The sequence below is a fragment of the Planococcus citri genome, chromosome 4 (genome assembly GCF_950023065.1).
Source record: "Planococcus citri chromosome 4, ihPlaCitr1.1, whole genome shotgun sequence".
Taxonomy (NCBI): Eukaryota; Metazoa; Arthropoda; class Insecta; order Hemiptera; family Pseudococcidae; genus Planococcus; species Planococcus citri.
This window is the reverse complement of record NC_088680.1, coordinates 38,865,109-38,878,319: the sequence shown is the minus strand read 5'-3', so window position 1 is coordinate 38,878,319 and position 13,211 is coordinate 38,865,109. Positions and strand designations below refer to the sequence as shown.

At 37.4% G+C, this 13,211-nt stretch overlaps 1 long non-coding RNA gene across 3 annotated transcripts in view; it reads left to right on the top strand.

Annotated features, from left to right (window-relative positions):
• LOC135844461 (uncharacterized) overlaps window positions 1-13,211 on the top strand; it is a 60,559-nt gene that overhangs the window by 7,227 nt on the left and 40,121 nt on the right. The window lies entirely within an intron of this gene.

The window sequence follows — 13,211 nt, the reverse complement described above, 5'->3', positions numbered from 1 at the left end:
TTCTGAACCTAACTTTGGGATTTTCTACATTTGAGTGAAATGAATATTCGTGCTTGGAGCTTGTAGCCTATAAGAGTTGTTGGCATTTTTTTCTTCAAAATCCGGTCCCATCATTGGTAGTGTAGGTAGGTAGTAGGTACGGATGTGAAATGGAAATGAATAATTCGTCAGCACGAAATTCTTTCTCTTGTCACGTTACCGTCGATTTGAATTTTAACAAGTAATTAATTCGTAATAATTTACAATTTCTAATACTTCGAATAATCTAAGAGATGTGTTTTCTGCCTTCAGTATCACGAACCTCATCACTTCAGTTCTATAGTCGTGGAAAATTTAGCTCTCAAGTAATGGAACAGCTAGCCTAAGCGATACGCAAACAGTTAGAACGATGTTTTCAAGTTGATCTTGAGCTGTATGGCAACTTCGCAGAATTATGCGGTATTTTACACACAGACCATCTTATACCTATACGAATTTTCATCGCGAGTCGTATTAATTAGCCGAAGGCGGTCCCAAGAATTCTGGCAAGTTCATTAACGAACGAACGAACATAGATGTATTAAGAATCTATAACAATGGTCCGTTATAGAAATTTCAATCAGGTATACCTCGAGTATTGTACTTATACCGTTGAAAATTATGGCATTGGCCCAGTTGCCACAGCCAGAGCCAGGGATAAGGATAATTTGACCAGTAGCCAAAGGCGACGACGGCGTCATCGCGGTAACTGAACTTGTAGGCGTTGAACAAGTTCGATGAACTGCGGACTGCGGATTTATAATTTTTCCCATCTTAGTGAGAGTTACTTTCTCGATCATGTTGAAAAAATTTCGGCTTTTTTCGTTTCACGACGAAACAGCTGCGGCGCTAGATCGGCGCGGCGGCGTATTATGACATGAAAAATTATTAATGCTAAATAACGCATCCGATTTTAATAACTTTCAGGTTTTCTAATGTCATCAACGCGTAAAAGAAAGAAAAAAATTACAATCGTATTCGTATAGTAATACAGATCTCGCAAATAAAGCGCCCGACGAGAGATCGTTTCATGAATAATGCAAATCGCACCGCAGCGTCTAACACTGTTGAAGATTTGTTTACAAGAAACACACGAGGCGATACGATGCGACGCGACGCTGCAACTTGTGATCAACGTGTTGCAGTATTATGATTTCACTCAGCTGACCTATCGACGATGGCAGCGGACGCGAAAGGAAAATTGAAATGGCACCTAAATTCGGCTACGTATTGTTCTAATCTAATCTGCCGGTCAGTCTCAGTATAAGCGTGTTATGATGAGTAACTCATGCTGCCGAATTTAACGTCTCTCTGTCATAGATTACCATAAGAAACGGGTCAATGTGAAGTGAACCCTACTCCTCTGGACGTAATCATTAAACGCGACGTAATAAATACCCGAGAGTTGTTTCTATTACGATTGTATTCTCATCGTCAGAATGATTAAAAACTTGTTAACCGAGTTCCGTCAGGTTGTACGAAGATTACGATGACCGATAGCACGTAGATATCGTCGCTCATGCGTAGATCAGGTACTGGGTAGAGGTACATCTGGTATATTCTGCTATACAGAAGAGATTTTTTCACCATTTGACACATTTACCAAGATTGACCTTACCCGTCGCGTCGACGTATCGAAAACGAAATCCATGCAGATAGATCAACGAAAATGACGAATGATGCCAATGACATTATTATATTAATATTATGGCTGTCAGCAGTGTCAGCACCTCGGAGTCGTATTGGAAGAATAATTCGCGAGCGTTTTTAATTTAATTAAGCGTCTTTTCAACGTCACAACGACGGTGTCGGAGTAGAATTTTGCTCATTCGACTGCAACCGCTGATGGTGTTGGTGTTTGCTGAATACGATTTTATTGTGCTGATTGGATCTGCGCTATAATAGTCATTATTTATTTTTTATCAAGGCTAATGTGCGTAGTGTTCGTATTAATGGGTTATTCTCTCCCTTTTTCTTTCTTTTTTTTTCAAATGGTAATATGAATTTTATAGTGAATAAAATGCGCAGAAAACTGTATGCTTGAATTTGAAAATGAGGAAGTTTTTTTTTTAGTATACCTACCTGTATATTTTTGATTTGTTGGCAGTTTCAAGTTTGAGGATATTTATTAATACCACTTTGAAGTGATTTTTCCTGTGCTATGTTGATGATTTTTGAACAATTTTTTACCTTTTCGTTAATTTTTATTGTTCATGTGTATTTTCTGGAGTGTAAAATAGAAAGGGTTTCAGCTTCAGATCAGGCTCCAAAATCTTGTGACTTTTTTTCATTTTTTGTGCTAAGTACCTATTTTTAAATTCTGTAAGACATATGAGAGGTTACCTTAATGACTCATCAAAATGTTGGAAACACCGGGCCGTGTGTAGAGGTAAATGCTCGCAATTTCGTGAACAAAACTGCCCATGAATAAAAACTTTATTGCTTCGATCCACTATTCATCGGTTATTTCTATTATTGCAGAGCCAAACATGGAAGATGACGATGACCATGTGGATTACCAACCTCGTCCAGCCATGAACTCCTATTATTTTGGCACACGATGCATTTCATCGATCAATTTCACGGATTATCGAAGATTAAGGTACTTCAAACGAGACAATATTAATCGACGACTTTTATATAGATCGAGATCGTAACTCTTTTTCATTTTCTTCGAAAAACTCTTCCAGTAATTTTCCACGAGCAATAATGCGCTACGATGGTTGGAAGAAAACGAAAGTTTTTGAAGAAAATAGTACAAAATGGCATGTACCTGTTGTCACAGCGCACGCCATAGAAAGATGAACTCGGATGGCTTTGTATATTCGTATAGTTTTCCACCGAAGTAGAAATATTCTTCACCCTGTGGGTACGATTGGAGTCGAGCCAATGCGTATTACATATCTTACGAATGCATGTACGAGTAATACGCAGAAAAGCATATAGATATACCTACCTAAACCTATACGAGACGAAGACAGCTGGTAACACGATTCATGGGCGGCCTAATGCTTTCCTAACGTAGCATATACGTGATCGTTGTTGTGTTGGAAGACTGCAGTACACGATGTTTGAAAAAGAAAAACGGTACCTATCTAAAAAGCAATTGGATTTTGTACCTAGATATCCATAGAATATCTCGGCAGATATACGCGCGGCGATAACAGAACACAAACACTCGCCGGCGAAAGAATGATTTATTGAACTTTGCGGAATACAGTGCACGCGGTATTTAATTTGTTGTTTAATAACGCAATTACACAGCGATTAATCACTCTCTTAACGAACGTTTAATTGCCAACAACCAGCCGAAGCCGAAGAATTATCCAGAAATGCGTATCTGTCTATGTAGTACGTACCACGACGACGAGCAGCAGTCACACACACAGTTGTAGGATTTTTCTGCACATTTTCATCGCTGTAAAAGTAGATACGATATCTTTTATAGAAAAAGAGAGAATGTCTATAGTGAGAGACTCGTTCCAACTATGAAAGTTGCACACTATGTAAAATGATCGTTTTTAAGATGAGATCTTTCGTAACGTCGTTGGCTGGCCATCGAGTCCATTTAACCGAAAAAGAAATCATACAGAAGGTCTCATCGGCATCGTCTGTGTGGCTAAGCTGGCCTTGAACTTATGCAATATTTGTTTGGGATTTTTATTACAATGAATAAGGGAAACCGATGCGACGATACTGACATCGTGTTTTTAATCTCGAAGAGTACCTACACGAATCCGTCAGTGGAACGTAATTTGACGGCGTTCTGTGTAACATAAGGATATACAATTCGACTATGTGCGGCTGTGGAGAATCGACACTGTGAAGGAGTTTACATCCGTGCGTATCTAAATACCCGCACGTTGATTCTGGTCTCAACTGTTTCAAGAGAGCTGCTCATCTGCCAGTATCGCAGAAGCGAATGCATTGGAATGGGTAGTCATTTTAGATGAATTTTATAAAAAATTGGCTGGATGTTGAATCGTTTCATCTGCCTTGTTTTGCAGTCGAAGAATGATTGAGAAGAAAAAAAAATAACCGAACAATTTTTCCTCGATCAATTTTCAACGAGAGAAGCTTACCTATTCGCCATAAGGTTTTGGTCGGAGTAAGGTCAACAATACAGGGAGGAAAGGGGCTGGAATAGAAATAATTGACATTTTCAATGGAAAATGAAGTATAAAACGACATAGGAAGAGATACCTACTTAAGGGGTTGGATGTGCAATCTGTGTGCTTTCTTTGCAGTAGGGTGGAGCAGAAAAATTTATGGCCGTCCATTTCGCTAATGTTTTGATCATCTATGCAGATTATTTCGAGTTGAAACTGCTCCTCGCAAATTTGAACTTCTTTGGTCACATTGCAGAGATGCTTTTTTTACTTACGTAAAAAAAAAATCCTCTGATTTTTTTGTCATTTGTAGTGTATAATTTAGTTATTGACTTATTGTTGTTGGAAATCATTTCTTCTAAATTCTTTTGAATTTTTTCTGAATAATGGTAGTGAAATTTGAGGAAAACTTGAGGATAAAAATTTCAAAATAGTAATATACCTAAAATAAATTTTTAAAATATGAATTTTCAAAAGCTTCCACGTGATATTTGTTGGAATTTTTAAAATTCTGATGCTGAAAGAATTGACTTCGACACCTAAAATAAAGTCATCTTCACTTTTTCAGAGGAAGTACAAAATTTTCTAAAGCTTTTGCTCTCGCTTCGTGTACGCTGGTTTAAATTTTATTGCGATTTTCAAATTTTCAGCAATTTTCGAGGGTAGAAAATTTATTTGAAAAATTCCAGAAATTCAACCAAATCAATTGAAAAAATTTAAATTTTTGTACAAAATCAACAATATTGGAATTTTTCAAATTTTTCGGTTTTCCTATTTTGCATTTTTACTTGGTATTTTTGTTCTTGATTCCCCTCTCTGGCCGCTAAAAATTGTCATAATTGATCCTTGTTATAAAACTTCCATCGTATTATTTTCATTCCCATCACTTTCCACTTACTTTCTTATGAAGGAAGATCAAAAATGATAAACGTCAGAACAGAATGAAATCGATTTTCGGCGAATTTTTGGAAATTCAGTTCACTAAAACTGATGGAAATTGGTCCTGAATCCCCACAACTGAATTTCAGCATTTCCAGCTATTCTGGAGCCTCCAATGAAATTTTTGATTTCTCCAGAATTTTAAAATTGAAAATCGAGGTGTGGCTGAATTTCGACTCATTTTTAAGGAGTTCGTTCGCATTTGAGCCGATTTCCAGACGGACTCTTCGAGGGTGTTTTTGAAACCACTGGTCAAAAAAACCTCATTCGAGATGTTCTTTTAGAAATTGAGCCAAATGCTGATGAACTCGTTGAATTGGTCGAGAATAAGCCAAAACTCAACTTCTAGCTGCACCAAACGTCTTCTGGAAAAATTTTAATATGTAAGTATACCTATACTTTGGACAAATCGAAAATCGCACTGAAGGCTTCAGAATGGCTCGAAATGGTGAAATTCGGATGGGGGCGGGGGTCAGTTTTTGGCAAGATGTAGCCATTTGTGCAAATTTCTGAAATTTCCTTACGAACAGAAAACTTGATTTTTTTTTTTGATCAATGTTTTGGTTGAAAAAATGCACTCGAGGTGATCACCAGAAAATTGGCTCGAATGCGAATAAATCCTATAAACAGTCAGGAAAATAAAGTACAATTCGATTTTTAGCTCCTCAAATTGATTTCCACGCTATCTGGAGACAATTTTTAAATTCCGGAGAAATCGAAAATCACGCTCTGGAGGCTTCAAAAAGATCAATTTGGGCAGCTGAAATTTTGGTGTCGAGGGTTTCAGGACATGTCCTCTTAAAAAATCTTGGTTACTTTTGAATCAGAGGTAAACACCTTGTGAGCATAACTTTTGAAAACAAACAGGTTCTTTACAAAATATCTCAAGTAGGTATCCCCAAAATCAACAGAGTTGTACTGATGATCAGAAGTTGTAGAGGTTCAAAAAAGATTTCAAATGGAATTTTTTTCAGGGTTTTAAACAGTTCTAGTGCATGTGGCTTTTGAAGGAAACAAAAACATTACTGGAAGAATTTCAGAAAAACTATGTACAAGATGGACTTTCACCCCTTCTTGCAAAGATGAAGAGGATGGCAAAAAATACGATTTTCGACACCTACTTTGGAATTTTTTTTATTAGCAAACACTCTCCAGGAATTTTTGATCCCCCCTCCCTCCATCCCTTCCTGTTGAAGGAAAAAAAATAAAATGATGATAATTATTTTGACAGAAGTGAAGGAAAATTTTCATTTTTTGGCCCAAAATTACATCACTTTGAGGAGTATTTACGATTTTTTTTCATTTTTTTCTAGTGATTTTTTTTTATCAAAGGAACATTGTCTCCAATTAAAAGGGAAATACCTATGTGTGAGAGCATTGCTGATATTACGTATTTCTGACCTTTGCTGTTGCTCTTGCCTTGTTAAAGGAAATTACTATTTAAAGTGAAATTTCTTTTGTGGAATGACTTTTTTTCTCTCACTCTTATTCCATCAATAATGGCGAAAAGGTGATTTTTTTGAAAAACAGATATCTACAGAAAGGAATGGAGGTAAAATTGTTGAGAATCTGGTTAGCTATACTGTGCTGGTGTTTTTTTGAGTGTTCTCCTTCCTCTCCTCTGCCATCACGTAGACATTTATGTATGGCCAGTCAATCATTTCCCTGAAGTTGCTAATATCCATAGGTATACTTTTAATGATAAGCTTTTTGGGTAATTGTAGTGCTTTAGAGAACCCTACATTTACGTGAACATTTTTTGACTCACACTTGGAAATCTGGATGTTTCTTTGAAATGCATTGGTGAAATTTGTTTCAATTCACGAGTTGTTTTTTTTTCATAAATTTTTATGCAAACCACCCTGTATAAATGAAGCGAACGTCCGCTTTCCATGGCCTGAATGATGAGAAAAATATTGCCTCGATGGGAATCGCGTTGATTATGCATCATTCATCCGGTGAAATCTGGGTTTCATTAATGTTTTTCACCGGTGGACAGATTTGCGGCAATTCGTCATTTCGAGATGACAATCGAAGCGCTTCTTTTGAAATGAAATCATTCCAGGAAGACATGTTGGTTGTTTACTTTTTCTGATGTAATTGGAACTATGGGCACGGGCACAGCCGCGTAAGTACACGTTTGGTAATTCTATACCGACTATCATCTACCTACCTACTCTTGCTATACGGACAATATATCGCCCCTTTATCGAATAATTATGTAAACGATGCGGTATAATTTTTTCCAACCTATTAATAACGTGTCTTATATGTAGATCGACCGTCGTCGCCGCCGGATCGCATCTTCGGTGCGTAATTCAATCAGCCAAGACGGAGTTGGAGCGAATGCGTTGGCGTACCTGCGATTTGTGGATGTAATTCTACGTAGGTCTAGGTACAGGTACTTTATGATAATTTAATTTTAAAAAAAAGAACCAGACCGCCGAGAGTAGTCTTGTGTTTCGATACAGCCCGGGCTCACGTTTTAACGCAACGTCGATCGCTCGGCCGCGCAAAGCGTAAGCCGCTCTAGACGTCGCGTCGGACTCACAATGGCGTAAAATCGCCCGCTGCCAAATAAGCGCGAATACGCTGCGCCATGCTCGCAGTTTAATGAACCGTAGGATATACCTAGCTTACCTTACCATGCTCGGAATATGTTTTTATTGTTATGTGCTAACCTGGGAGAAAGAGCTATAGATGGAGGCTCGCGAGCAGCTATAAGTACACAAAACACAGCTACTGGCTAGTGGCTATACAGAACTATATCACAAGTACTACGATACCTACCTCTGCATGTACCTATGCGAAACAGTTGAAAATTATTATATAATTCGAATCGAAAAGGCGTATTTAAGCCGACCAACCTATCCGCGTAGAATCTGCGTGATCTAGTTTTGTCAACTGTTGAAGGTATGGTATTTTATCGTGGTTTGACACGAGGTGTCGCAAGTGGTGAAAAATACATATACAACGAGCAACCGATTGGCCCACTCGACGACTACTAATTGGATGCTGGAGTGTTTTTTTCTCTCCTTCGTCGCTTAATTGAGATCGAAAATGGTTTACGAGTTATTTGTGGTCGCTGCAGTGCACGGCTACGAATAACGGGATCGTTGGCGGCGACGGATGTGGTGTAGGTGAGCACAAGGTGTAAGTTCTAATCGATGCGTGATTTTTTTAATTACAATTTCGGTTCGATGAGTGTTCCAGTTGATGGATGTTTCTTAACCATGCTGGGGAGTGTAAAAGTACCTACGGTAGCAATACAATTTTTCTGTCTGCGATGTTGGGTTCATGATCTTATGTACGTATGCGAACAGCTGGAAGCGGAAATGAGGTATCGAATGGTATCGACTACGTGGATGCTGATGCTGATGCTCGAAGTGCAGAAATGCAGAGAGAATTAAGTCTGGGACTCTTGAGGCTTCAAAATGACTGTTTCTGGAAGACTCGCAGATTTCATAATGGAAGACGAGGAAAATCTTTGGAGTTGAATCGTTTGAAGAGTGATATTCCAAAACTCGCTTTGTCCATTTTCACAACTTTTCAGGAGAGGTGAAAAACAGTTTCCCTTTAAACGGGTAAATTGGATTTTTAGGCGAGTTTAGCACTTTATTTGGGTGGATTTATGATGTAGGAGTGTAGGTATACACTTCATCCACTAAATACTGCTGAAAAAAATTTCAATAAAAATGGACAAAGCTAGTTTTGGAACATTATTTTTTTTTTAATTTTTAGTGAATTGGCCATTTAGGTGAGTTAAACACCTCATTTTGGTAGGTTGATGATGTAGGAATGAGAGTTAATACTTCATCTACCAGGTACCGCTGAAAACCCAACTTCGATAAAAATGGACAAAGCGAGTTTTGGAATATCACTCTTCGTTTGTATAGTGATTTGTCACTGATGCAGTAACACGAAATGCATTGTCTGTTATTCTCATGAGATCTATAGGCGACCGTTTCATCTCATGAAAGAAATCTCTGCAGACCATTGATGGATTCAACAAATGTGAGCTAGCGAGCTAAGGCTGCTAAACACTTTTGCAATGGACGCCATCCAATGGCATAAAACAAGATGTAGGTGTTTGGATTAACCGTGACTCAGATTCTCTTGGGATTCAGATCTTCAATTAACTCATTCTACATGAATTCAGGGATCCACAAGCTTACTGTCTGTGGTCTTGTTTCATCCTTCCCAAATTTCAGTGAAAATCCAAAAGTTCTCAAAATGTACAAAAGTGAAGCCACTTGTATGGTTATTCATTCCTTTCAGCTACGTCCTGTTCCACCATCTTTCTGAAATCCAAATTTGAAGGAGAAGAGAGGGCTGAGAAATTGAACCTCAGAGGCATCCTCACAGTCTTTGCATCTGTACTTACAGATGACAGTTTTCACAAAACTCCTATTCGATCACCAGATACATAGATTTCAATTTGAAAAATTTATTCGACGACTATAGTCTTTTCTAAAACGTATCTAAATTATAACTGGTCGCTTTCTCTACCTACGCCATGAAAGCTGAAAGGGAAATAAGCGAACCAGATGAGCGCGAAACTTTTTTCAACATTTTGATGGCACACGAAATATGTACGAGTAGGTAACTAATCTGATTTTGTCATCGTTTCTCAATATTCTTATCACCGTTGTAAAAGTATAAAGAGTTACACGATGCAATGCATTTATCATTCCATCTGAACGTTATCGGATTATCCTAAAAATATCACGTAATTCTGCCTCCGGTACACTTAGTAGGTTAATACCTACCCAAGAGAATTGTATGGTTTTGAAGATGTTATGTACGAGTACGAGTGTTACTTACTTACCCACATGTAGAATGAACAGAGATGAGAGAAATGTTATTTGTCCGATGCACGTAATTTTTATAACAATTGAAATTAATAGATGTAGTTAGGTACCATAAATTTAAACTGCACACTCAAAAGTGTTGCGATCCTCTCTTCCCACTCCCACCCTTTTTTTGACCATGAGATTGAAGTGATATTTCCCAATTTCCTGCTGCATCTTTCTGCCATAAAAGTTTACTTTTTTGGTGAAAACAGGTGGATCTGATGCTTTCTTCCTGATATCACGTTTAGGGGATTGAATGACCAATGGCTCAATTTCGAATTCATCAACGCTGAGGTGCCGAAGTTGAAGGCACTTTACTTTGTTGCACTGATATCAAACTTTGCAAAAAAAATATGCTGAATTATACTTTTCCACTTCGACGAAATTTTTGTGATTTTAAATTGGAACATTGTCACTAAATAACTGAAATCAAGCATCCTTGTACATCCTCCCCCCTCAAATATTCGGTTAAATTTTGATTTTACATTTTTTATGCATAGCTTTTTTCAAAAATGTCGATCATTCGTCAGTTTTAAGCCTTGAGAATTCATTTCTGACGTTAATTCAAATTTGCGCCTAATAGATGATGACCTACTTGGAGGAGGAGGAGGAGGAGGGGGAGTCCGCATAGAAATTCAAAATTCGATGACTTTTTCGAGTGAGGTATCAAAGTCCTTATTTATTTTCATATCTACCAAGTTCGTTTTTGACATGATGTTTCCAAAAAGGCCAAGCAGGAGGGAGGATCCATTGCTGGTAAGTATTTGAAATAATACGTACAAAAAATGGCAGTTTTTCGTTTTTTGAATACATTTTTGAAAAGATTTCGCTCGAGTTGCAATTTTACCTTCATCTTAATAAAATACTCGTACATTAGGTATGAAGTATTTTCGTAAAATTACCTCAAATTTCGATTTTTCATTCTTAAAAATCTGCCTCCCCTGCCTCCCCCCAACTTCATCACAATTCAAAAATGTAAACCCCTTCCATGATTTCATCTTGTATACGCCTCTGGTCCCAAGCCCTCCTTGATTTGATTTTTTCATGTAGGTACCTCGCTTTTTCTAATTAGTATTCTTTCACCATTTTGGACTATAATTGCCTTGGAAATTAATCTCAAAGGTGGACAAGATGCATTTGCAGTTTTGCACTTGACCATCAATTTGAATTTCTTTTTTGGTTAATGCAACGAAATCAAATTGAAAACAGATTCAGGAGGTCAAAAAATTATATTAAATTTTGGTCGGGGCCGTCGACAGCCAATATGGGCCCGAGGAAAGTATAATTTGACCCCATTTATAGGGCCGAAACTAGTACAGGATTTTGAGAGAAGTAGAGGGGAGGGGTTCGACTGGAAATTTGTCGACTGCTGTAGGGGGAAAATACCAACTTTGCCAATTGATATCATTTAATTCATATTATGACTTAATAAAAATTTTCATTTTCTGTTTTGGATTTTTGGGGGCTCAAATGTGAATTTTTGTATTTTTAAAACAAGAAACAAATTTTTCCCATGCGAAGCAATGGTGAAAGTTTTTGAAAATTTGATTTCGAGAGACCTAAAAACAATATTTTTTTAGGAAGTTGATTTTGAAGACGAAGGTTAAAGCTTTCAAATTTTTTTTATTTTGAGGGTTCTAAAAACGATGATTTTTATATGCAAAAAGTTTATTTTTTGGTTTTTAAAATTTAAAAATTTGAAAGATTTTTTTTAGAATTTAATTTTGAAAAAGAAAAGAGAACAGTGGAATGAGGGGGAAACCTTTCGAAAATTTGTGTGTTGAGAAGTAAAAACCAGGGGTTTCTTTCATCATCATCACATGTCCTTCTTTTGTCGGCCCCTCCAGAAAGCGCAGGCTCGGTGCAAACTACCCCCCTTCCCTCCCTCTGGACGGTCCTGATTTTGGTCCCTGATGTCCCTCTCCCTCCACCCTTTGAGATTACTTCATGGGTTAATTTTTTGGGGCATTGATCAATTTTTCTTTTTATAATTTATTTTTTGTTTTATTCTAGTTCAGTAATTTCTTTTCTGAAATAATAATTCATTACTCCGGGGTGCTTTCATAATTTTTCGATTTTTGAGACTAGTGATCCTTGACATTGATGTTTTTCAGAAGGAAAAGACTGAAATTTCGAAAAATGACGTCAGAATGATGGCAGTACAGAGAGAGTATGAGGTCAAAAAGGAAATTGAAACATTTTTCGATTTTTTTTTTAGCCATACAAAGCTCTTTTCCTATCTTTGAAAGTTACGGAATCCATATTGAAAATTTTCATTTTTGAAAATGTTGTAAGACTTTGCCCCTTCTACTCTTATTTTCATGCAAACAAAAATATTAAACTTGTAGTCGAAAAACACTGTCACATCTCGAGTGTAAAATATAAATTTTTTCATGCCCATGTGACATGAGACCTTTACTCTGATCAATTTCAAATTCCTCTCCGTCTGAGATCTTGTCGAAAAAGTTGATATAATAAATTCAAAATTCACATCCTTATGGCTCCTTCAGTGTTGCAGAATGAAGATATGCAAAATTCATTATTAAACCTTTTTTTTTCATTCTCAGTTCTGCCAATAATACTTGGTATTCAATAAAATTATTCTGTTTGAAATTTTCAAAACCATTTTCTTCTCAAATATCGTGATAAGCAACTCGTGCATCGACCATTTATTTTTTTTTCATGCCTGATGGTAAAATCAAAAATTTGATGCTCCGGTTTTTTTTTGGAGGGAGAGGGGGGTATAAGAGAGCTGTTTTGAGAGGTAGGGTGAAATTCCTTCATGTGCCCCTTCTCCTAAAGTCTGTCTGAGGAGTTCCCTCTTCCTATAGAAATATCTGCCCGAGGGTGAAACTTGCAGAAAGGTCATGTGTGGTTTGACAACTGCAATATTCAACAGAAAAAAAAAAGTAGAGAGCCGGTTGACTGGTATATTGATGAGATCAAGCCATACACACGCGTGTCAGAACCGTTATAGGGAGTTGATTTTTTGATACGAAATGCCTGGAACGTCGTCATCGTCTTTATAACTAGACCCAGAAGGCAATATTATCAACGCTGGGTGTACGAGGCTGGACGCCGAATACGAATTATGGGCCCGGAGGGTGAGAAACTTTCATTTCCACTAAATTACCATGATCCAAAGACGACATCCCGTGTCGCAGCAGCCGACACGTAGAAACGTGGTAGACATTTGCACAATACACGAAAATGTAACTACAACTACGTAGACGACGAAATATGTATAATCGGAAGTAATTCGCGAAAAGCAAAAATCAGCGAAATGGATTAC